Below are 24,592 nucleotides of genomic sequence, written 5' to 3'. Positions count from 1 at the left end.
TTAAATTGTAAAGTGGCATAAATTAAATTCCTCCAATGTTAAGTGTGCTTTAAATGTCAAGTGGATGGTAAGAAGAATGTCCCCTTTGTCAGCCCAGACCCTCAGGACTCACCATTTTCTGGAGCTGGATGAGTTGTGATTTCTGACTGAAGCTTTTCCCACACTTAGTGCATTTATAGGGTTTCTCCTCCATGTGGATCCTCTGGTGATGAATAAGGTCTGAGCTCCAGGAGAAGCTTTTCTTACATTCAGGGTCTCTGTCCTGTGTGGATCTTCTGATGCTTAATAAGCATTGACCTGCAGCTAAAACTTTTCCAACACTCAGTACAAGCATAGAGTTTCTCGCCCGTGTGGATTCTCTGATGTACAATCAGATCTGAGTTCTGACTAAATCTCTTCCCGCATTCAGCACATTTATGCTGTTTGTTCCCTGTGTGGATTTTCTCCTGCTGAATGAGCGTTGAGCTCCGACTGAAGCTTTTCCCATGTACTAAACATCTGAAGGGTTTCTCTCCGGTGTGGATTCTCTGATGCTGTGCAAGCGTTGAGTGTTTATTGAAGCTTTTCCCACATCCAGTGCATTTGTAGGGCCTCTCCTGTGGATTTTCTGGTGACGAATGAGTGTGGAGCTCAGAGTGAAGCCTTTTCCACATTCCAGACATTTATAGGGTTTCTCTCCCATGTAGATTCCCTGGTGCTGACTAAGTTTGGAGTTCTGAAGGAAGCTTTTCCCACACAGTACATTTATAAGGTTTTTCTCTCATGTGGAGTTTCTGGTGTGTAATAAGATTTGATCTCAGACAGAAGCTTTTCCCACATCCTATACATGTATTTGGACTCTCTCCCTGGGCAATGATGCTCCTGTGTCCCCCAAAACCTCTTTCATGGTGAACTGATTTACCTTTGTTCTTCCCTACAGAATTTCCCTCTTTCCTTTCCAACTTGCCCTGCCTCTCAGAGATTTTTCCACACTCAGGATTCCAGGCAATATCCCCTGCTGGTCTCCCAACTAATGACCAGTGTGGTTCTGTCTTTTCAGGATCTTCCTGCTGAGGAGTGGCCTCTTCAGTGATGCTCCTATCATCTGCTAGAATAAAAATAAATTGAACTATCATTATTTATAAGACTGAAAACCAAGATTTCAATCTTCTGCATCCCTTCCACACAGGGGATCACAAGATCCCTTCCGAGCACTCAGATAAAAGATGAATAAAGGGACCACTGATAGATGACAGTGCTTTACAATACTGGTTAACTTGAGATGAGACAGACCCGAGAGACCATTGGGGATTTGTTGGAACTCCATGCATCAATGTCATCTAAGTCTAAGATAGCTACTGTACTAGTGTGATGCAAGCCTGCATTTTTAAGGCTCTTTGACTGGACTTTTTGTCTAGCTGTCACTGTTGGAATTCCCCTCAGCAATCAGTCTCCTGGCTAGTGTCCTCTGGTTCTAATTCATACTGTTCTGACTACCATGTGGGAGCACTGAGTATATGCATGTGTTTCTCAAGGAAAAATATCCTTTTGATCTAAGTTATAGGAAGGGAGACCATATACAGTTCTACAATGAATGGGGGAGACCTTAGAGATGCATATAAATAATGAACATAAAATAAACTCTCACCAGTGCAGTTGCCTCTAAAGGTCTCTCTTTTCTTGGAGACTTGGAGAGTCAGGGCACCTGACTCTTCCCCTTGTTCCACCTGGGAGATCACATCAGGCTTGGAAATCATAAATCCTACTCATGAGGAAACAAAACAAGTGATAGCAAACATTATTAAATACCTGTTGAGTACCTACTACGAGCAATTACCTGTTATTTTAAAACTATCTCCTTTATGTGCTGGAGTGCCTGTTAGCTGAACAGATGGAGGATGTTTACAGAGCTCTTGTGGGAAAGCAAAACTTTTATAGTGGGAGATTCAGAGATATGCACACATACGGGGACTTGATGACTCAGCACAAATATTAAGCTACTGGCACTTGATCATTTCTGTACTTGCAGATAAGTCAGAGACCCTTCTGAGAATGAAGCAAGAGCCAAGAAAGGGGAATAAATTATTTTGCATTACTACAAGCATGTACATGTAAATGCAAGCATTCTCCTTTCATAGAATGCTCTTAGCCTGCTAGGATTAGTACCCCCAACGTGTTTCTGAATTTAGTATTTCATTGAAAGGACACAGTCTCTATCACACAGGATCTGGGAAGGATATAAATTATTTCCCCGGAAACATAAGGAACCCAGGAAAGAACCCTGAGCAGAAGCCAGACTAGGCACTAAACAGACACAAAAGGTGCTATTACCTAGCAAGAGGTTGGTGTCACAATCCTCCTGCATGATATCCCTCCAGGCAATTCTCTTTTCTTCATCACAAAGAGTTCCCTCGTTTTTGATGTAGAATGTCTCTGCCACCTGAAAGTACAACCATTCTCGGGTCACTGCCTACAGCTCCAGCAATAATTCCACCTCTGAACAGAGAGGGAAGGAGCTGGCAGTGTCGGGGCAGCATGAATAGCTTTCAGCAGCACAGGCAGGCTCTAGGGATAAGGGCGGAGCTGGTGCAACATACCTGCACAAGGTCTGTGTGCTTATGCAGGTTGATGTGGGCCGGGTGTGGAAGCCCGGGGCAGCTAACAGGAGATAGAAAGAGTGATAAACAAATCAATTTTAAACTAAAAGAAGAATTTTAGATATAAAGTGTCCCCGTTCCCCCCCCACACACACACACATATGTCCCCCTCAGCCAAGGCAGCTGGAGCTCTGTGGAACATAACATTTAGAAATATAATAATAATGAAAAAGTCAAACTGAAGTAATCGAGGAATCCAAGAGAAAAAAAGGAGGCAAATGACAGCAAAAAATAATAAATATGGGGCCAACAACACACAGTCTGAAAAACAGTTCCAGAGTAAAAGTAGCTACCTTTAAATGTGTGGTGCGATGGATTTCCTGTGGGGGAAATGTCTCTATACTGTCAGAAAAAGTGTGATCGCCTGCCAAATGAAGATGCCATAGTAGCATCCCTATAAGCCATATTGTGTGGAACATGAATAAGCAGCAGGATGACACTCAAGGATGAGGTCACAAATATAGCTAGGACCTGCCATTAAAAGGTTATAGTCAATTCACCATCTTAGACATAGCAAGTGTAAAGAATGCAAAGCAGCCCTGGTTGCTCAAAGCAGTGAGCACAGATGCTGCTGTGGTTCGAACAAGCTGCAAATGAAATGGAAGCCCTGCTAAGAGACAAGCACACTAACTGAGCCTTATGGTCATGAGGCAAGAAGCTACTGCTGCAATGGTCATCACATCCAATGAACTGTCACGTTACATCCAACTGGGAGTTTTCTGTGGAAAGGGCATGCTCAAAAGCAACAAAATGATTCTTAACCTGACACTACTTCTGAACAAATCCCTTCAGCAAGTGGGGACAAGAAGGAGAAGTGAGGCACCATGTAGAAAAGATCCTCTACTTAGAATTGAGACTTCCGCTCTCCCAGAAATGAGGATGAGGTAGCTCTGGTTCATCCAACTAGTGACAGCATCCAAGAAGTTCTCCAGAAGAGAGACCAAACCTGCAGGATCCACAGGACAATGTATATCATAAGCTGTGTATCATATAATAATTTGAGATATACTTATCTCATAGAGCTGGAAGGGACCCTGAAAAGTTATTGAGTCCAACCCCTGCCTTCACTAGCAGGACCAAGTACTGATTTTGCCCCAGATCCCTAAGTGGCTCCCTTGAGGATTGAACTCACAATGCTAGGCTTAGTAGACCAATGCTCAAACCTCTGAGCTATCCTTCCCTCCCCTTAGTACTGATACTCTTCCACAGAGATATAATTTTGGTACATTTTTAACATATATAGCAACCAGGGAGACTGGATTGCTCAAAGAAGGACACCACACCTCTTTCCATGAGGATGTAATTTTCCATCCCCAGTAACTGACTACTAACATTTAGGTATGACTTGATCCTCTGGAGAGCAACTTCTCGTATGGCTTGATACAGAGCCCACTGAAGTCAAAGGAAAGCCCCCAACTAATTTCAGCAGGCACTGGATCAGACCTTTAGTCAGCAAAGCAACTACCCATGGTTAGTCATATAAAAAGATACCAAAAAGTGCAGCATGACCAAATTGACCAACTGATCCTGTCCTATAATTAACAGCATGATCCTGATCAGCATGGCCTCAGAACCATAGGAAGCCCAGCCCCCAGACTAGAGCCTGCTATAATGTTGGATAAATAGCTACCAGCTTCTCCATCTATCTCCTTCCCAAAAGATGGGAGGGTAGAGACTGGGCAATATTTGGCGTTAAGCACTTCAACATCAAGCAATGTTTTTTTAAGGAAGAGTTGACCCTCTGCAGACTTACAGCTATTCCACACCCTCCCTTTATGAAGTCTGGTGTTGATGATGGTGGTGAATAAACGCGGGGGTGCAATGGAGCAGATTTTGGCGATACGTGCTGTTTGGAAGAGGGTAGCTGTGGTCTGAGATGTGTTGAGGAGATAAGGGTGGGTGTGGTAGGAGGTGTGATGGGTTGAATCACAGAAACCCCCTTGGAACTGCCAACCGATGTGCCAAGACTACTTCTGCCCCTGCTTTCCCTGCCAGCCTGGGACCCCAGCACCCTGTCTTGCTCAGCCAGACATGCCCATCTGCTCCAACACAGACCCAGGGTCTGAATTACTTGCCCCTAAACAGCTGCAGGCTTGACTGAAAGCAGAAGTGTTTTTGTCTCTAATACGCAGATGCCCAACTCTCAATGGGGTCTTAACCCAAATAAATCCGTTTTACTCTGTATAAAGCTTATACAGGGTTATAAACTCATAAATTGTTCACCCTCTATAACACTGATAGAGAGATATGCAGAGCTGTTTACCCCCCAAGTATTAACACATACTCTGAGTTAATTAATAAATAAAGTGATTTTATTAAATACAGAAAGTAGGATTTAAGTGGTTCCAAGTAGTAACAGACAGAACAGAGTGAATTACCAAGCAAAATAAAATAAAACAGGCAAGTCTATGTCTAATCAAACTGAATACAGATAAAATCCTCACCCTTAGAGATGCTTCACTAAGTTTCTTCACAGACTGGACACCTTCCTAGCCTGGGCACAATCCTTTCCCCTGATACAGCCCTTGTTCCAGCTCAGGTGGTAGCTAGGGGATTCCTCAGGATGGCTCCCTCTTTTCTCTGTTCCACCCATTTACATATCTTTTGCATAAGGCGGGAATCCTTTGTCCCTCTGGGTTCCCCCTCTCCCCCCACTTCTCAGTGGAAAAGCACCAGGTTAAAGATGGATTCCAGTTCAGGTGACATGATCACATGTCACTGTAAGACTTCATTGCCCACTTGCCAGCACACAGGTACACAGGGAGACTTACAGGTAAAACAGAGCCATCTGCAGTCAATTGTCCTGGTTAATGGGAGTCATCAAGATTCCAAACCACCATTAATGGCCCACACTTTGCATAATTACAATAGGCCCTCAGAGTTATGTTTCATATTTCTAGTTGCAGATACAAGAGTGGTACATTTATACAAATAGGATGACCACAGTCAGTAGATTATAAGCTTTGTAATGATACCTTACAAGAGACCTTTTGCATGAAGCATATTCCAGTTACATTATATTCATACTCATTAGCATATTTTTATAAACTCATATAGAGTGCAACGTCACAGGAGGCAATGTTTGTGAATGGTGTTTGGGGCAGAGTCTGTGACAGAGAGTGCCGTGGAGGAAACGTGGTAGACAAAGATGAGCGGTGGGCAGGGTGTTTCCACTACTGGTTCTACCATCGCTGCAGAGGAAATAGCACCTTCCTAGCATTTTCCAAACTTCCATTTGGTAGGACTAGCTAGTTCTTGGGGAATGTTTGGGCTTGGTCTACAGGTACACATTTTATTGGTATAAGTCAGTCAGGGTTTGTAAGTTTTTACCAATATAGTGATACCGATGCAACCTCTAGGATGGACAGTTATACCAGTATAATTGTGCCTTATACTGGTATAGTTATTCCCCTTCCCAAACAGGAATAAACAATACCATATAAACACTTTTTTATCAATACAAGTGCATCCGCACTAGGGGAGTTGTACTGCTTTAGCCACAACCCTATAGTCAGAACTGTACAACTTACTCCTATAGTCAAGCTCTTACTCACCAACCCCCTTCCTGAAATCCTGGCAGAGAGGGTCAGCTGTCACCATCTGTGCTGAGGATGCACACACCCATGTGCTGTGCCTGAACTAGCTGGATTGATTCTTATTTCCATCCCGGTGCAGCTCAGATGCCAGCCCCCTTCCTGCCCTTACCAGGTCCTGCTGCTAGCAATTCCAGACCTCTCTGCTGTTTTCTGTCCCATGCCCCTCCCCTGCTGCAGGCCGCGTCTCTCTCCACTCTCCCGTTATCCCAGACCCCCTGACTCATGGCTCAGCTGGCAGCAGGGACGGGGTTGTTAATTTGATCCATGGTGTATGCCCGGGCACAGAGAGCGGGGGCTGAGATGGGGTTTCATTCACTCAGGGTCCAGGTGCTGTGAGCGATCTCAGTGCAGAGGGACACACCAAGTTTCCAAGGAATGGCTGGCACAGGATGTTCTATGTGCATTTCGCTCCCCCTCACATTACTTCCTGGTCCTCTCTGAGAAAAGGAGGCATCAGTTGCTCTCTGGTTTTAATCCTTAACTCCCCAGATTCAGGGAAATAAGTAACTCTTTCCTAAAACGCTCTCACTTCTCTCCATCACCTTAGCTTGCTCAGAAACAGCAATTCCCTCTCATGCCAGGTCAGATCAGATCATCTAGCCCAGCAACCCAGCCCTGATAGTGAAGAGAAAGTGCAAAGAACCCCTGTAATGAACAGATAAGGAATAACCTGCCCCTGTGCTATATCACTAACCCCCAAAGTTACAAAATTGAGTTAGGCATGAGATTATTACAAAATATAATTTAAAAATGTATTATGGTGGGTTTTTTTAATTTGCCTCTGGGTTTTGAGGCTTTGGGGTACAGTCAGCTCACCTTTTCAAGCTGTTCTGGACAACCACAGTGGGTAGAAACTTTTTTTTTCCAGTGAAAGCTGAGATTCTCATATAGTTAGACAACTCCAGCAGCTGGGCCCCTAAAACAAACACTAATTATTTACAAGACTTCCAATAAAATTGTGAGAGGTGTCACCCCTGCATGGGGGAAGTTTCTTCCTAGCCCCTAGCATTAATGGGTTGGTCTCTACCCTCTAGCATCAGGGATTATCCTCCTTACTCATATTTATTCTATCTAATGTAATGTAATTGTCCATATAAATGCCTCATCCTTTTAAAAATCTTGCTGAAGTCTTGGCCTCAATAATACCTTGTGGCAGTGAGTCTCACAGGCCAATCATACATTGCGCAAAATGTATGGATTCCCTTTAGTCATCTTTGAAGTTTGTTTTCTGTTTCCTTTCATGTCCATGTGTTCTCCTGACAAAGTGTAAACAGGAGAGCCTGACTGCTCCTCTTCAGTCCAGTGACCTCAGTCCTATTCCTGTCATTGTTCACGAAGAAAGAGCCTCCTCTGTAGCTCATGCCATCTGAAGCATAGAGGTATGAAGACTTTAGATACACATAATCCCCTTCTATTCCTTGTACTTCTGGGAAAGTGTGTCTCTGATTCTGATTATGGGAGCTCAGACCCATGTTCGCAAGGTACCCACCCAATATCTCTGCCTGGGAGGGGAGGGGGCATAATCAGTGTCCTCCAATAGGAACAAGTGCTAATTTGCATACTAAGTAGTAGATTGAAATATTCATTTTGACATTATTTTGGGGAAAATTCATCATTGAAATGAATCAAGTGATTGCTATTTCATCTCTGGTGTTTCCCTATGTTTGAAAATATTTTTGGTAAGAGAGAGATGAGCCACCTGGCGCTTAGTAAATATCCCGATTTTGGCAGTCACTCCAGGAAGTGCAATTTGTGTAACTGAAACTCTATTAGTATTTGTTTAATGGGGTTCTTGTTTCTGCAAGAGAGCCTCCTTTAGCTAGCTTGAATGAAAAGCATTACTGTTCTAAGGTGTTTTGTTTATGTATGTGTGTGTAAAAATAGCACACAGTATAATGCAGTCTCTGCTACTTATGGTTGGCAGCAGACTAGGTGGGAATCCAACCAATGCCTGGGGCTCCGAGCGCCATGCATTTTCAAGTTATTTGGAGAGGGATGTTGAAGCTGAAGAGCAAAGAAAAGAGGAAAAAGAGAGGCATCAATCTTTGATGAGGTGCATTGAGGGAGTCCAAATGATATCAGGGGCTCTTGAGGCAAATAATTCATTGGAGTGGGTTCTCAGTATGCAGGGAGAGAGCCATAGTAATTCACTGTGTTTCAAGATTAGTTGGGGATGTGTGTTTCTGTGAATGTGTGCAGGGGCAGATTAGTTTTTTGGGCAGTGGTTTGTGTGTGTGTGAGGGGGACAGGACTGGACTGAGGAATAGTTCCTGGGAAGGATATGATTACATCAGTATCTCACTTTTCACGTTTTTATGCAAGTTGCTAGTGCTTGTGGCTGTGAAGAGACACTTGAAGACATGACTCCAGTGTAACTGATGTGGGGGTGTCTGCCTGAATCTGCAGAGAACTGGGAACAATGGGGTGAATTTTCCAAGTCATCTCAATGGCATGTTGATTTCTTTGCCCTCAGAGCCCTGCCAATGTTATCCCAGCAGAGGACTCTGTGTGTGGCAGGAGAAGAACACATTGGGGCTAGCCATCCAAGCAAACGGCCACTGGGATGGGTTTCTGGTAAGTACTAGGGGGCCTTGTGCTGCTGCTCTTGCCACTCTGTGGAGTGAGTGCCAGAGACAACCCTTGATGCCGTTTATGCTGCTCCTGAAAGGGTTGGGGAGATGGGGTTGTTGCCATCCCTTGTGGGGAAAGTGGCTCCATGCCACTGCCTTGCTGGGTGGAGAAGTGGGCCTTCTTTCACTGTTATTCCAAGTGGGGAGTGGGGACAGAGTGTGAAGTTCACATGTGAGTGTGTGTTTGTGTGTGCATGTGTGTCAGAGGGCAGGCAGCTGATTAATTCACGGAGAGATAGTTAGAATGAAAGCACTTGGTCATGGAGTGGGGGCTTCCAGCTCCTCTTCTTTAGTTTGGGTCTCAGTATTGTGGAGAGTTCATGGCAGCTCCTCTCTCAATGGATTGAGAGCACCTGCCCCATCAGCTGCCCCTCTATAGCCTTGTCTTAGACTAGGGATTTGTGAAGTTTCAGCCATTGGTGGCCAGTCATTACTGTAGCTGAGACAGGCAAAGACATGGTTTGCACCTGGGGAGGTTATGCCTCTTTGAAACTCAAGGTTAGCTCCCCCAGTGCAAATGGCAACTTTGCCTGTCAGCACTAGTGCTTGCTCTGATACAGCTACAACAATGGCTGCAACCCAGTGAAGTACCAGTCTGGGCCGGGCCTAAAAACATTTATGCAAATTAACAATCCTCCCCCACTCCTCCCCCCCCCTTTTTTTTTTGTCTGAAGATGCTGGCAGGTATCAAGTATCAGAGGGGTAGCCGTGTTAGTCAGTGGAAATCCAGGGGCAGGTGTGTATATATAAGCAAGCAAGAAGCAAGCTAGAGATAACGAGGTTAGATCAATCAGGGAGGACTGTAATTGGCAAGCCATTCACAGTCTTTGTTTAGTCCTAAGCTGATGGTGTTAAATTTGCAGATGAACTGGAGTTTAGCAGTTTCTCTTTGAAGTCTGGTCCTAAAGTTTTTTTGCTGTAGGATGGCCACCTTAAAATCTGCTATTGTGTGGCCAGGGAGGTTGAAGTGTTCTCCTACAGGTTTTTGTATATTGCCATTCCTAATGTCTGATTTGTGTCCATTTATCATTTTCCTTAGAGACTGTCCAGTTTGGCCGATGTACATAGCATAGGGGCATTGCTGGCATATGATGGCATATATTACATTGGTGGACGTGCACAGGTTGTCTGTGGGCGAGGACTGGCCTGCCACCCAAAGCCTGTGAAAGTGTGGGATCATTGTCCAGGATGGGTTGTAGATCCCTGATGATGCGTTGGAGGGGTTTGAGCTGGGAACTGTATGTGATGGCCAGTGGAGTCCTGTTGGTTTCTTTCTTGTGTTTGTCTTGCAGTAGGAGGCTTCTGGGTACACATCTGGCTCTGTTGATCTGTTTCCTTATTTCCTCATGTGGGTACAGTAGTCTTGAGAATGCTTGGTGGAGATTTTCTAGGTGTTGGTCTCTGTCTGCGGGGTTAGAGCAGATACGGTTGTACCTCAGTGCTTGGCTGTAGACAATGGATCTTGTGGTGTGCCCGGGATGGAAGCTGGAGGCATGAAGGTAGGCATTAACACATTAACACCACCCTATACCGAAAACCTACCGACTGCTTTGCCTACCTTCATGCCTCCAGCTTCCATCCCGGGCAGGGCCTAGCCAGAGTTCTCCAATGGGAGCAGGGCCTAATTTGCATGCCAAGTAGGGCCACAAAATGTGTATTTTGACATTACTGTATTTCTGAAGTAATTCTTTATAAGATCTAATCAAATTGCTGCTTCAGCTGTCCTTTGAGACCCTAGATTTGAAAAACCAGTACACAGCTGCATCTGCTGCTGCTTAAAGTGGCTCTCCCTCATCTTCAGGAGCTGCCCCCCAGAGATGGCAGTAGTTCCTCCTGCTCTCCTCCGCTGGCCTCCCATAGCCATTCAGGGAAGAGGAAGATACACTAGCTTGTGTTGCTTAGAAGCACTGTACAGCCAGCCCTGAAGCTCCCATGCTACCCCCGCTTGCCCTTCCCCCCGGATTAGCTGGACAGTAACAAGGGGTTCTTGTATTATGAAAACAGCAGAGCCTGGTAATTCTTCTCTAGTACCATCCCCCTCTCTCTCTTTGCACATTCTCATCCTCATTGGTTTGAGAGCCTTCCTTTCTGCATCTCCTGTCATACTTAGGCATCATAAATTCTCCTGTACCTTTGAAAAATGGACCTTTACTTTCTCTGTAGCAAAGCCTATTAATCCTTCCCTCCCCCATTCACACACTTAGGAGTGAATGGTTCTATGTATTTCAGCTCCCTGTGCCTCAGTTTTCCCATCTGTAAAGCACTTTGAGACCTACTTATGAAAAGCATTATGTAAAAGCAAGGTGATAGTGTTATTCAATATACAATATTTTTACACCATAGATTGCTGCATTTCATACCCCCCAGGCTTTCAGCTGTCCTGTAATAGATCCCCTCTTTTATCCCATTTTAAAGCAACCTTTGCCAGGAGAATGGATAAATCCATAGTTAAAGCAAGCTGGAGTTTTACTGGTTTCAGAGTAGCAGCCATGTTAGTCTGTATCCGCAAAAAGAACAGGAGTACTTGTGGCACCTTAGAGACTAACAAATTTATTTGAACATAAGCTTTCGTGGGCTACAGCCCACTTCATCGGATGCATAGACTGGAGTTTTACTGTGATCCAGTGAAATATTCAGAATCTATTTGCTCCCGCAGATAGACTATTGAAATGACACACTTCTCTCAAATGCATTTATTAGCTTCAGAACCTTCTAGGCCCCTCTACAGGCAGGAATAAGCAGACTTAATTTGTGTTCTGTGTGATTAAATAACATCTGGGTTGTTTTATTAGTCTTTGTACATCTGTGCTTACAAAAGGCTATTCTCTCTGTATACTTTGCAGAGTGTCTGAGTCTGCCTTCCAGAATCAATGTAACTTAATTTGCACAAAAAAGAAACCCAAAGGTTTTAATGCTTCACGGGTTGACTTCAGGTGACTGTCTCCTGTGTCTTCTCTGTCAGTAATATAAATACATAAAGGAAGAAAAAAAAATCCCTCTTACCCCTCCCAGTCTCTAGTCAATTACCCCCTACAACTCCTCTCCCTGCTATTCTCCTGTTCAGAATCACTCCCCACAGCTTGACTGATCACCCAGTGTCTGTTCTCTGCTTTCTCTTCACTTTACTTCTTACCACTCCCTGTACAAGCAGCCAGTTTTTTAGTATGACAGCTCCACCCTCCCTCATGCTTCAGGTTCTTACTAGCCAATCTTCAGAACACACAATCCCCAAATGAGCAGTAACCTCAGGAACATGTTTGCTCTCCTTCCAATGCTCAATGCTCCAGAAAATGTATTTTGTTAATTGGAAGAGTGACTGATGCACCTAAAAATGCAGCTGCCCCCTGATTTCTACTCAATGTGGAGACTCTGATACAATAACAGAAGTGCCTTGTTTCGGAGGCTTTCCCCACGCTGTGTACATCTGTAGGGGCCTTCCCCCTTGTGGATTCTCTGGTACTTAACCAGGGGCGGCTCTAGGCATTTTGCCTCCCCAAGCATGGCAGGCAGGCTGCCTTCGGCGGCTTGCCTGCAGAGGGTCCGCTGGTCCTGCGGCTTCGGCGGACCTCCCGGCAGAGCGCCCCCCGCAGCTTGCTGCCCCAAGCACGCGCTTGGAGTTCTGGGGCCTGGAGCCGCCCCTGTACCTAACAAGGTGTGAGCTTTGGCTGAAGCTTTTCCCGCACTGGGGGCATTTATAGGGTCTCTCACACTTGTGAGTTATCTGGTGTCTCAGGAGGTCTGAGCTCTGGATGAAGCTTTTCCTGCACTCCTTACAAGTGTAGGGTTTCTCTCCCGAGTGGGTGCTCTGATGATGAATGAGGTGCGAGCACTAGTTGAAGCCTTTCCTGCACTCAGCACACTGGTAGGGTCTCTCTCCTGTGTGAATCTGCTGGTGGTTAATGAGGTGCATGTTGGTGCTGAAGCTCTTCCCATACTCAGGGTATGTATAGGGTCTCTCCCCTGTGTGGGTTCTCTGGTGCTTGATAAAATGAGAACATCAACCAAAGCCTTTCCCACACTTAGCACACTGGTAGCATCTCTCTCCTGCATGGGTTCTCTGGTTAACGAGGTCCGTGTTGGCACTGAAGCTTTTCCCAAACACCTTACCTCTGGAGGGTGTCTCTCCTCTGTGGAGTCTCTGATGAGATGTAAGGGGGGAGCTCTCCTGGAAGCTTTTCCCACACTCAGTATATTTAACAGCTCTCTCTCCCATGTGGGTTCTCTGATGTTGAATAAGCTCCGAGCTCTGACTGATGTTTTCCCCACATTCGCTCCAAGTGCCCAGCCTCTTTCCTATGGGCAGGGGTAGGCAACCTATGGCACGTGTGCCAAAGGCGGCACACGAGCTGATTTTCAGTGGCACTCACGCTGCCTAGGTCCTGGCCACCGGTCCAGGGGGCTCTGCATTTTAATTTAATATTAAATGAAGCTTCTTAAACATTTTTAAAACCTTATTTACTTTACATACAACAATAGTTTAGTTATAGATTGTAGACTTATAGAAAGAGACCTTCTAAAAACGTTAAAATGTATTTCTGGCACGTGAAACCTTAAATTAGAGTGAATAAATGAAGACTTGGCACACCACTTCTGAAAGGTTGCCGAACCCTGCTATGGGGGATTTCTGGCAAAGACTCATTTCTTTGAGGTTCTTGAAACTTATTTCCTGGTGAGTGGTTTTACCCTGGCTCTTCCATGCAGGGGTTTTCCTCTCACTTTCTGACTTGCACTCACTGTTGCAGGCTTTTCCCCAGTCAGAAGTTTGAGAAATATTATCGTTGGATCTTTCCAACAATGTCTCTTGGGTTTCCATTGGCTCAGGTCCTTTATGAGAAGGAGAATCCAGCAGAAGCCTCTCCATCAGGAACGCCTCATCTTCTGGAATAAAAAGAAAATACGCACATGATCTGTGTACTTGGGACAAATACAAGTGTGGAATAGGTAAACTTCAAAATCACAACCCCCAATCAGAATAAGATAAGAGAGATTAATAGTCAGGAGTCAAATCTTTATAATCCTTGATCAGAGTGTCAGAAGGAGACAAATTGTGCTTATAAATCCCATTCGAATATTAAGAGAAGTACAAGGAAGGAAGTCAATTCATACTGATGGAAAGCCCTCAGTGACATCTGCAACAAGGATATGACACCAATTGGAACAAGAGAGGACAGAATCTGAAGGTTTCAGGCTGGCTTTTCTGAAATTCCATCTTCTTATTTATACTCTAATTGTTTTAGATTGCTTATGCTCATTCCTCACCTGTAGAGAAACCTCTCAGGATCACCCTATCCACAGAGACCTGGAGATTTGGAAAACAAGTCTCTTCCCCTTGTTCCATACAGGAGATCACATCAGGTTTGGAAATCATAATTCCTGATCACAGGAAGAAAAGCAGGTGATATCACTCTTTAGGAAACAAATCACTGAGTACTTATGAAGACCATGGACCAGATTCTGACACCTTTACCCATATTTGGCTACAGCTTTCTCCATAAATAGTCCTACTGACTCCAGAGGGAGTATCTGTGGAGTAAGATACTACTCAACATGAGTAAGTAAATGAGAACATGGCCTTGTGAGGTTAAACTCACACCTGTTCTTTGTCGGCTTGGACGTGTAATTCAAAACTGATGGGAAGATGTTCAATGAGGCGAGATTTGTTACCTCTCTTTTAGAAGCTATCACAACTTCCCTACATAGGGACTCATGGTGCACACTTATTATGCCACCTGCCAGTTCCTAAACAGTGCACCGCATTGGAATGGAGAATGGCTTCCTAAGCCTTAAAAGACCAGTGCTCCCTTTCCAGGATGAAGCCAGTCTTATTGTGAGCGTGTGTCTGGCACTGGGGTAGGAGGGGAGTAGAATAATTCTGGATACGTATCATGTCTGTACATTGACAAAGATACAAAACACAAAGCCATTCTTCCTCCTTAGGCATTCATGCAAGCACTGTAGAAAGCAGAGGGACATACAGAAACTCATGACTATGCTCAGGCAGATGCCCATATATGCTGTCTGTCATGTACCTCAGAGGGTTGGAAGGCAGGCTCAGACTTTAGTAATCAGGCCAGCCTCTTGTCAGGGAAGAAGTGTGTCTAGCTAGGCACGCAGGTCTAGATCCACAAAGATACTTAGGCCCTTATGGACTTAGGCACTTAAGTCCTGTTTTTAGGCGTCACTGTGAGCCACAAACGCCCCACTCGGCTGCTGCCTGTCCCTGTAGGTGCCTAAATTTGCTAGGCACATATGTTTTTGCAGTAAAAGTTCCCTGCATGCTCGTGTTTCTGCCGCTAAGCATGCACACTGCTGCCTCACTCTAGGCCTAAACCCCAGAGCAACCCACAAAAAGGGCGGAAGATAGGCACTCATCTGTCTAATATGTGCACCGGGCCTGGTCAGGAATATAATAATGGTACAGGCCAATTTGGGCTATGTAGCTGTGTAGTAGGGTCCTCAGTGGGCTAGGTGGCCCAGTGGGTAGCATCCACTCAGCCATGGGGTAGTGGTAGGGGAGCCTAGGCCTCCCCACTCCATCAGCCTCCAACCCCAAGCCCTAGGAGGGTCAGTAGCATTGACCATGAAGGGTGGGGACCCTCTGAGTTACCCTCCCCGGGACACTCCCTACCACTACTCCCTCCACTTCTGGTCCCAGATAAGGAAAAAGAAACCAAGCCATCAGCCCCAACCAGGCTCAGCATACGGTCCTGGTACTTCAGGGAGGTGTCTCTAGCCCTCTTTGGCAGAAGCCTGCAAGATAGATCTCTACTCCTCTCCTGCCTTCTGGGCCAGGTTGCTCCCTTTTCAGCCCTGTCTCCAGTTGGAGCATGCTCTGCAGGGTTGGACCAGCAGGGCTAACTGGGCCCAGGACTGTCCTTTAACCCCTTCCGCCCCTGTGTGGGGTTTGTATACCCCATCACAAGCTGCTATATTAATGCTTAATAATATGTACACTTAAATGTTTGGAATATGTATTGTAGGTGGTATTATCAGTACAATATATATGTACGCTAGCCAGCGTATATTAGTCAACACACCTAACTCAGGCTTTGTGGATTGCAGTGTTGCTCCCGTACTTTTCAAGGTGCTGAAAAGTTATGTGTTGCGAAGGTAAGCATCACAATGCCTAAGCCCCTTTATGGATCTGGGTCCAAATGCCCCTACGAAATAGCTGTCAGGTGCAGAGATATCAAGGAAGGCAGGCAAGCAACCACAGGCACTAAACAAATAGCTACCCACTAAGGAGCTAAAGGCAGACAGGTAGGATCCAGCAAACATGGCCCTTAAGCACATAGGCCAGCAAGCATGGAGAACTGCAGGTGGCTAGGCAGACTATGGGGAGGCTAGCAAGCACCTATACGAGACAATGCTACCTTGCAGGAGCAAAGACAGCTGAATCCTACTATTTTATCCTGGGAGTCAAGTTCTCAGATAGCAAATCCACTCTGTTCCCCAAATCAATTCACTGCCTGCCCAGCACAATTGGACATAAATCCTGGGATCCATATTCCAGCCACCCCAGATAAGCAATGGGGTGAATCAGCACAGGCTTGAAGTCTGTTACTGCTCCAATGAATATCTGCATTTGGCAGCCAGACCAATCTGTATGCCCACTGCTCAAGCCTCTCTTAGCAAAATACAGTATTCTTGAAAAAATTAACTGAGCACAAGGGAGCCATGGATTAAAATGAAGAAAGCTTGATTGTCTGTGGCCACAACCATCCTAGAACACACATGGCTCTGGAACTCTCACATGTACCTTGAGAAACCAGTTATCTGTGTGTGATGTAGAGTTGCCAAACCTCTAGGATTGTCCTGGAGTCTCCAGGAATTAAAGCTTAATTTTTTAAATAAAAGATTATGTCTTGTGATGGAACCTCCAGGAATGTATCCAACCAAAATTGGCAACCCTAGCTATGATGAGGTATATAGACTCTATGCTGCAACAGCCATAAAGGGGTTAATGGATAGAACTGCTACTTCCCCAATTGTGGCTAATTATTTGACGAGCAATAGCTGGGATAAAAGGCTGCAGCTTGGAAGAAAGGGGTAGCTGTTGGAGGGGACTATACTGAGGGAGTGCTTCTGCAGGGAGCTGGTGCTGCTGCCTAAGGAACAGACCCAGAAATGCCATGAGGTGAGAGTGCCAGGAAATAGCTATGTGAGACTGGACTTTCTTAGGACCATGTTGTTGGGCTCTTAGGGAGACTGCAATACAAGGATAAAAGTAGCTGATATGGGCCTGGAAGACCAAGAGAATGTGATCTTAAAAGATCAGTATATTCTTAAAACCCCTTTAGAGCTGAGGAATAAGACACCCCCCTCCTCCCATGCTGGGGCTGCAGACAGCCTGCAAGACTAGATCACTTGGTGCCTATTCCAGATTATATCTCCCACTGTTGTTGTTATGGTACAGACATGCCAGAGCAGAAGAACACTTATTAATCTTCCCAAGTATAGGCTGGGTCAGAGTGTCCTAGGGCAAGTAGGGTGTGAATTTCTTAGGGTCTGGATGTGATAATCAGATGCTGTCTGGTCTCCAGAACTTCTGCTTGCATTTGAAAGCAAATGGAATCCTTGAGTTGTTTCTTAGGACTTGTCTGTAGATTTTTTTTTCAATTTATTGGTTGCCAACTAATCCAAGGTAACTAGCCTTTACAAAGATGGTAATCTGGACAACATAACGGGTTGCTGTTTTTTGGCTGGGAATTCTGAAGATGTGGGGGAGGAAGGAGTTCTGGGTCAAATAAATTATTTGATTTTGACTCTTTAAACATTTTAATTTTTTTAAATTGCATTTTCAGTTTGAAATAAGTGTTTCAAATTTTCTTTTTAAATGTTTCACTTTGAAAAGTCACAAAAAATACTTTTGTTGAGAATCTTTACTGAACTGCATCTGTTAAAAAGCCAAACTAAAGTGGACACACATTTGCAAAGTTTCAGTGTTGCTGAATTTACCCCTCCCTCTTCTCCCCCCCCCCCAAAGGAAAAAAACTTCAGCAGAAAAATGGTACCTCACTTTAGTCCGGACAATTTGTAAACTGGATGCTTTGTGAACATTTGTTCCAGATTACAAAAGTAGCCTGGAACAAGCACTTATGGAATGTCCAGACTTGGCTTCATAAAAGAGATTAACTACATTGGGTAAGAATACTAGTGTAGACATACCTCTAGTCTAGCAAAGACTTATGTGGATCTGCATAGATTCTGGAACGATAGGGTTAAGAGCTATAACTGCCTATTGACCATTAGGGCTTGATTTTTAGATGCCTAGTGATGCTTAGCAGTAACTGATGTTTGTCTAATTTCTTATTTGAGAAGGGGAAGCAGTCACAGATTTGCACAAATTACTGTAAGTAACATCTAATTTTGTGAGTGGTATTTGGGAGACTTACAAGTGGTGCTAAGTCCAAAGATCCTAGCAGAGCCCATGGGCCTAGTGAAGCCTCAATGAGGGGGAGCCAGGCGGCATACGCAATCTACTTTAGAGGCATCTAACTCTGGTGACTGTGCTAAGCAGAGTTTAGAGTACCACCACCACTTTCTTCTCCCCTCTCAGCCCTAAAAAAAAATCTAACCCCTTGAATTTTTAATGTAGAAAAATAAGCAGATATTTTCTTTCTTAAACTTTTTCAGGCTTTCTTTATCCATCATCAAAACAAAAAAGGACAAGCACCCAATTCTTTTCTACCTTTTCAGGTCATCTTTAAAACACGAAGTGCCAAATTTTGAGCTGATTTGCGTCGCAATTTCTTACAATCCTTCTATTCCCCAATACTCAAGCCAGTCCCTTAACTTCTAATTAGCTTGCCATTAGGCAACTGCCACACATGCTCCTAGCAATCATCTAACCATTGATTCTTAGATAGGAGCTCTTCAGGGCAGGAGATGTCTTATGTGTTTGTACAGTAACTGGCACAATGGGACCCTGAACCTGATTAGTCTTTTGGTTGCTATTTCAATGCAAATTCTTGAAATAGGGGCTTGTCTACATGGGGATATTGACTAAAATAGCTGTTGTGGAATTAAACTATTCTGCTAGAGCTATTCCAGAATAGCTCCATGTGTGGATGCTCTATTCCAGAATAAAAGTGTGGTTTTAACTTATTTCAGTCCAAACCATAGAGCAGGCAGGGACAAACCCACAGTTCAAACTTTTTTTTTATTTCAGCATGTTACTTAATTGCTAGTCCCACAGTACTCCTGCCACCTCTTTCATTGCCACCCTTACGTGTTGGATTCTTCTTTTCAGTTCTCCAGATCTTTCCGATGGCACTAAGTGTCCTTCCCAAGTACATATTAATTCTTCTGATTCAGCTTCTCTCCTGAAATTTCAGTCAACAGCTCTTCCATCTTCCCTAGTAGCGCAACTTCATTTTCTTTGTATTTGCCTTCAATCCACGGTCTTCACAAACATGTCCACTGACACCATATTTACCAATTTCTCTTTGTCAGTCAAAAGGGCCAGATCATACGCTAATTTTCTGTCTCCACAGGCTAAGTCTAGACTCTAGGGTGAAATGTCAATGTTAAAACTGAGATGGAAATATGCTGATTCAGACCTATAGCTAGGCAAACAAAAGTGAGGAGGCAAGGCAACATCAGGCCCTGATTCTGTAAGCTACTGCACATGAGCTGACCCCACTGAGCAGCACAAGGGTCCATCTGCATGCAGTAACTTGCAGCATCCAGGCCTAAGACCTATATATTCAATTCTGTGTAAAGTGCTCCCAAATCGGAATGCTGCCTTTCACAACCTCTTTGCATGGCTATCAACCCACATGGCTATCAACCCATATGGACCTGATTCTTTTCTTCCTTTCTCACAGGGCCTACAACAGACAGAAGGTTTCAACTCTTCTCTTTGCAAAACCAAGACACTTCCCACACAGTCTGCCCGCAACAGAAGTACACTGCTCTCCAGATTCTGCAAGACAGAAGGGTTTCCCTTCTCCCAAGCTGCTAGACTTCTGAAGGTATGACCCACTGGGTGGCTGTAGACAATTCCCTTCACCACCTCTTTGTGCCTAATCTGTAAAATTGGAATGGCACTGCCCTCCTTTTCAAAAATACTTTGAGCTCTACTGAGAGCTATTTAAGAGCTAGATATCTTATTATTAAAGATACAGATAGGCACCAGTGGGATTTTCAAAAGTGTCTCAGTACCTAACTTGACACTGAGAGGGAGGCACTGTTGCCTAGTGGATAAAGCACCACACTCAATACCTGGGTTCTATTCCTAGCTCTTCTACTGGCCCACTGGATTATCTTGGGTAAGTCACTTTAATTGCTCTGTGCTTCAGTTTCACCATCGTTAAAATGGGGATCATGATACTGACTTCCTTTGTAAAGTGGTCTGGCATCTTACTGATGAAGATTGCTATATAAGAGTTAGGTATTGTACTCCATTGATTCCCATTCTCTCCCCTTCTCCCCCCCCCCCTCTGAAATCAATAGGTAGCTAGGTGCTGAATTCCTATCTGCAACTTTAGGTACCTAAATACAGGGCTGAATTTAGGAGCAGATGATCCAGGCAACCACTGGGAGGCACCAGGCTCAGGGTGCTGTTTTTGTTAGTGACAAAAGGAAAAATAGAATGTTTGAAGTAAAATGTTTCAAATATTCTGTATGTGGATTAATCTTAGGAAATTTTTAAAATTGTTTATATATGGCACGAATAAATACAGATTTAACAATTCTACTGTGCAAATTTATCTGACAAGGATAAATCATACATGAAAATTGTACATCAAACTCATGAAATGGGCTACAAATGCAGTAAAAATGAGCTATTCAAAAGTTTAACAAATGAGGGGTGCGGGCATGTATGCTGCAGATGCTCCTTGCCTGGGGTGCCATTTAGTCTAGGGCTGGTCCTGCTGAAATACCTTTTGAAAATGTGTCCATAAAACTTGGACCTTTCTTGAGAGTTAGAGACAGAAGCATTTATTCCCCCTCTTTCAGATGAATTTCAATGTATTAAAGTAAACTAAGAAATCCTATTTAGTGCTAGCAGTGAAAATGACTAATAACTAATGGAATGTTAAACTGTAACCTACTGTTCCACCACTAGGTGGCACTGTATACAAAACATTCTAAGCCAGGGATCGGCAACCTATGGCACACCTGCCGAAGGTGGCATGCGAGCTGATTTTCAGTGGCACTCACACTGCCCAGGTCCTGGGCACCGGTCTGGGGGGCTCTGCATTTTAATTTAACTTTAAATGAAGCTTCTTAAACATTTTTAAAACCTTATTTAATTTACATACAACAATGGTTTAGTTATATATTATAGACTTATACAAAGAGACCTTCTAAAAACATTAAAATGTGTTACTGGCATGTAAAACCTTAAATTAGAGTGAATAAATGAAGACTCAGCACAGCACTTCTGAAAGGTTGTTGACTCCTGTTCTAAGCTAACCTGAGTGATAATTGGCAGAGCATTAAAGGATCTTTTGATGAAGACACCTGGCGTGTCTATAAGCAAGCTCTGTAACCAGTCCTTATCTGGTACAGAGGAGCATGACCAGAACCAGTTGCTGATTGTTCTAGGAATCTGAAGACAAAGGGGGGGGGAAATCATGGGAGGGGAGCATTTCCCACACTTACTGTGCCATTCTCCACTAATATGCTTCAGCATTTGCCCTGAAGGAAACACCTTCAGGACTGAAGTTAGTTTGGCCTGTATAGCCCACTTATCCTTGCCTTCTCCAGTGAAGCTGCCAACAAAGGGGCCAGCAGTAATTGGGTGGGTTTATGGTGAGGCCACCCATCCATTTGGATCTGGCTTGAAACCACCCACTCCTCTCATAAGGGCAACCAAGCAAGTGGTCAGCTGGGTAATGGCTTTTGGTCACTATGGATGTGGACTACATTGGAACTGCTACCCTGTATCCCACAGCAAGAGAACAAGATGAGTGTGAAATGCCCATGTGGTGTTTTTCTCTGGGGGTCAAAAGATAAGAGGGGGAGGAGGGACAGCTGGGGGTAGGAAGTGCAGGAATGGGGAGTGAGACAAAAAAGAGGAGAGTGGATGGGCAAGGTCCCCTAGGGGTAACTGGGGGAGGGAATCAATCTCAATATACAAAGTACAACATGCTTTTTTGGGGGCGGGGGAGAATAAGTGAAGGAGCAGGAACTACACATACAACTTCCCCACCCTCCAGCTCCCTCTCCAACTATCACAACAGAGCTACTGCTGTGACTCCTTCCTTCATCCCGCGCGGAGAGGAACTGAGAGACCTGCCTTCAAAGACCCAGACATGCCGCCCCAAGCACCTGCTTCCTTTGCTGGTGCCTGGAGCCGGCCCTGCAAACAACATACTCTAAACTCATCAAGCTATTTCTCCTACCAATGGGGAAGGAAGAGCAAGATTGTTGGGATTTTCTATTTTCAGATGTAAAATTTTTTATTAAAGTTAATGTTTAAAATTAAATATACATGAGTTATGAGGGATTACAGGTATTGGTTACAAGGATCATAAGCTACATACATATCACACAACCAGCATAGACCCAGATTGGGGTGTGGGAGTTTTTAAAGCATCAGTAGATAAGTGGGCTCGGGTATGCCACCTATGGAATGTATTAAGAGTCCAAGTCAGTATTGGTGTAGCGAATAAGTACGTGGGTGAGGTGCGTCAGGGAAGGAAGTAGGTTATTTCCCTGGTTGGTGGTCTCGGTTACTTGACCTGGTACTGGCTGTGTCCCATGATGTGTTCTATATAGATGTCTCTGGACCACCTGATGGTGTCAGACACCACGAGCTGTCTCATGAGCCGGGCATAGCAGTGACGGACTCCGCATGCTCTCAGTACTGGCTTGTTGTGGGGGTCTGTCACCCCTTTTCACAGATTCATCTCTTCCCTGTTTGGGCATGGCTGATAATAAATGAAACCTTTCCCATAAATATCCTGTTGGGAGAATTAGGAGAGTATCGCTGGAGATGGGGATTCATCCTTTGTGCGCTGTGTGCTCCAAGCAGGAACACACAGATTATAACTGAACCACTTTATTAGTGTGTTAACAAAATCTGGGAGGAGATGGTGTTGGTCAGAGCTGGGTACAGAAACTTTAGGGTCTGTCAGTACTGCAATCAAATACTCGTGGCTGGCCCATGTCTGTGGGCTCAGGCTACGGGGCACTTTAATTGTGGTGTAGCTCTTCAGGCTCGAGCCTGGCTCTGGGACCAGCTCATTTCTGTCTTCCCCCGTCCCCAGGAATCAGAGCCTGGGTTCCGGCCTGAACCAGAACATCTACACTGCAACTAACGACATGTAGCCCAAGCCCCTGTCAGCTGACATGCAGGGCTGGATTAACCTTTTTGTGGGCCCGGTGCCAAACATACTGGTGGGCCCCTTCTGAGTGTGGGCCTGAGGTGCCAGCACCATGGTATACCCCGTACTGAATCTCAGAGAAATTTTTCATTTTGATCACACACCTCTGCTTATCTATGTGTGTTGCAGCTTCTGCAGCCCCCAGTTTTTCTCATTGAGCTGTACCCGTGTGGGTTTACTGGTGTCCACAGTGAGCAGAACTTTCACAATCATCAGCGAAACTCCCCACAGATTTATCTCCTTCCTCATTCAGGTATTCTATAGCCATGTCTCCAGTACCACCCTATTTCATCAGCCACTGTATGTGGTGCTGGCCTCAGATCAATAAAGTTCCACAGCCAGCAGATACCTGATCAAATCTGACAAATTCCTCCGCCAGCACCCATCCTGCTGTTTGAACAAGCCACTTGCAAACATCATTTCTCCACCCCTGGCTCAGTGAGCACTTAGACCCTGGGAAACTGCAGTCACCAGCCATCTTTTTCCCTCTGCTCCCATCTATGTGCTATTCCACTACCTAGTCACCACCAGCTCTCCACATGCTTGTTTCCCTTCTACCTTGGACGTGTTCCCCAGACAGCTGGTCCTATTCTCCCCCTGCAAACCTGACCTGCTTCCACTTTCCCTGCTTTCCTACCAGTGACCTCTGTTCATTGAGGTTAACTCCAGTTTCTTTATCTGCTCCTACTTTAATGGCCCCCAGTAATCACAGAGCCACTTGTAGCTTCTCTGGCTCCAGCCATAGGGGCAATTGCCAGAGGCCAGCCTTAGACAGGTACACCTACTAGCTGCGGGAGGGGTGGCAATTCCAAGACTAAGCATGCTCAAACCTTGCAATGGCCGCACTAGGGGCTCTCAATCCTCAGTGCTGGACTTAGGCAGCTGTAGATTCTGCAGTTAGGTGCATCCCTACTCCAGGCCAAGGCTTTAAGTACCTGAGATGCCCATCACCTGCAGCAGAGGCCCCCAATTCCTAGGCACCCAACAGCCAACATATAGTGAAGAAGGTGCAGCCTGGATGATTTCCGAGGCTGGGGCACCAGGAGATTCCCATTCCTGAGCAGCAGTTCTGCAACAAGCTCACACCACCCTCCTCTGCTGTGGGACCAGGACCCTATGAACACAGTGGAGTTACCTCATGCATAACCAGTTCTACCCAAAGCCTGTTTGAAGTCAGTGGGAGTCTTTTCATTGTCTTTAATGGGCTGTGTATAGAAGCAAAGGAACTAATTCTAGATTCTAGGAGTACAGTGCATTCTAAAACTATGCTGCACTGGTTTACTATTGTAAACAGGAGGGACTCACATTACCTAGTGAACAATCAGAACCTCCTGCAGCACTTAACTTTTTCTGAGAGGCCTCCCACACAATTACTAAATGTAAACCTGCTT

General features: G+C 44.9%; 1 protein-coding gene across 3 annotated transcripts in view; it reads left to right on the top strand.

Annotated features, from left to right (window-relative positions):
* Window positions 1-7,558: 7,558 nt before the first annotated feature.
* LOC123354406 (protein mono-ADP-ribosyltransferase TIPARP-like) overlaps window positions 7,559-24,592 on the top strand; it is a 41,178-nt gene continuing 24,144 nt past the window's right edge. Inside the window, exons 1-3 of one of the 3 annotated variants that reach the window (XM_044996482.1) lie at window positions 7,559-7,611; window positions 8,706-8,806; window positions 19,692-19,838. The gene's annotated coding sequence lies outside the window, so the exon portion shown is untranslated. Of the gene's footprint in view, window positions 7,612-8,705; window positions 8,807-16,843; window positions 17,000-19,691; window positions 19,839-22,031; window positions 22,282-24,592 lie in introns of those variants that run through there. The other 2 variants (XR_006574748.1, XM_044996464.1) reach the window with 2 other exon arrangements.

This window comes from Mauremys mutica, chromosome 1 (assembly GCF_020497125.1).
Source record: "Mauremys mutica isolate MM-2020 ecotype Southern chromosome 1, ASM2049712v1, whole genome shotgun sequence".
Classification (NCBI taxonomy): domain Eukaryota; kingdom Metazoa; phylum Chordata; order Testudines; family Geoemydidae; genus Mauremys; species Mauremys mutica.
The sequence above is the reverse complement of the archived record's forward strand: the minus strand, read 5'-3'. Positions and strand labels throughout refer to the sequence as shown.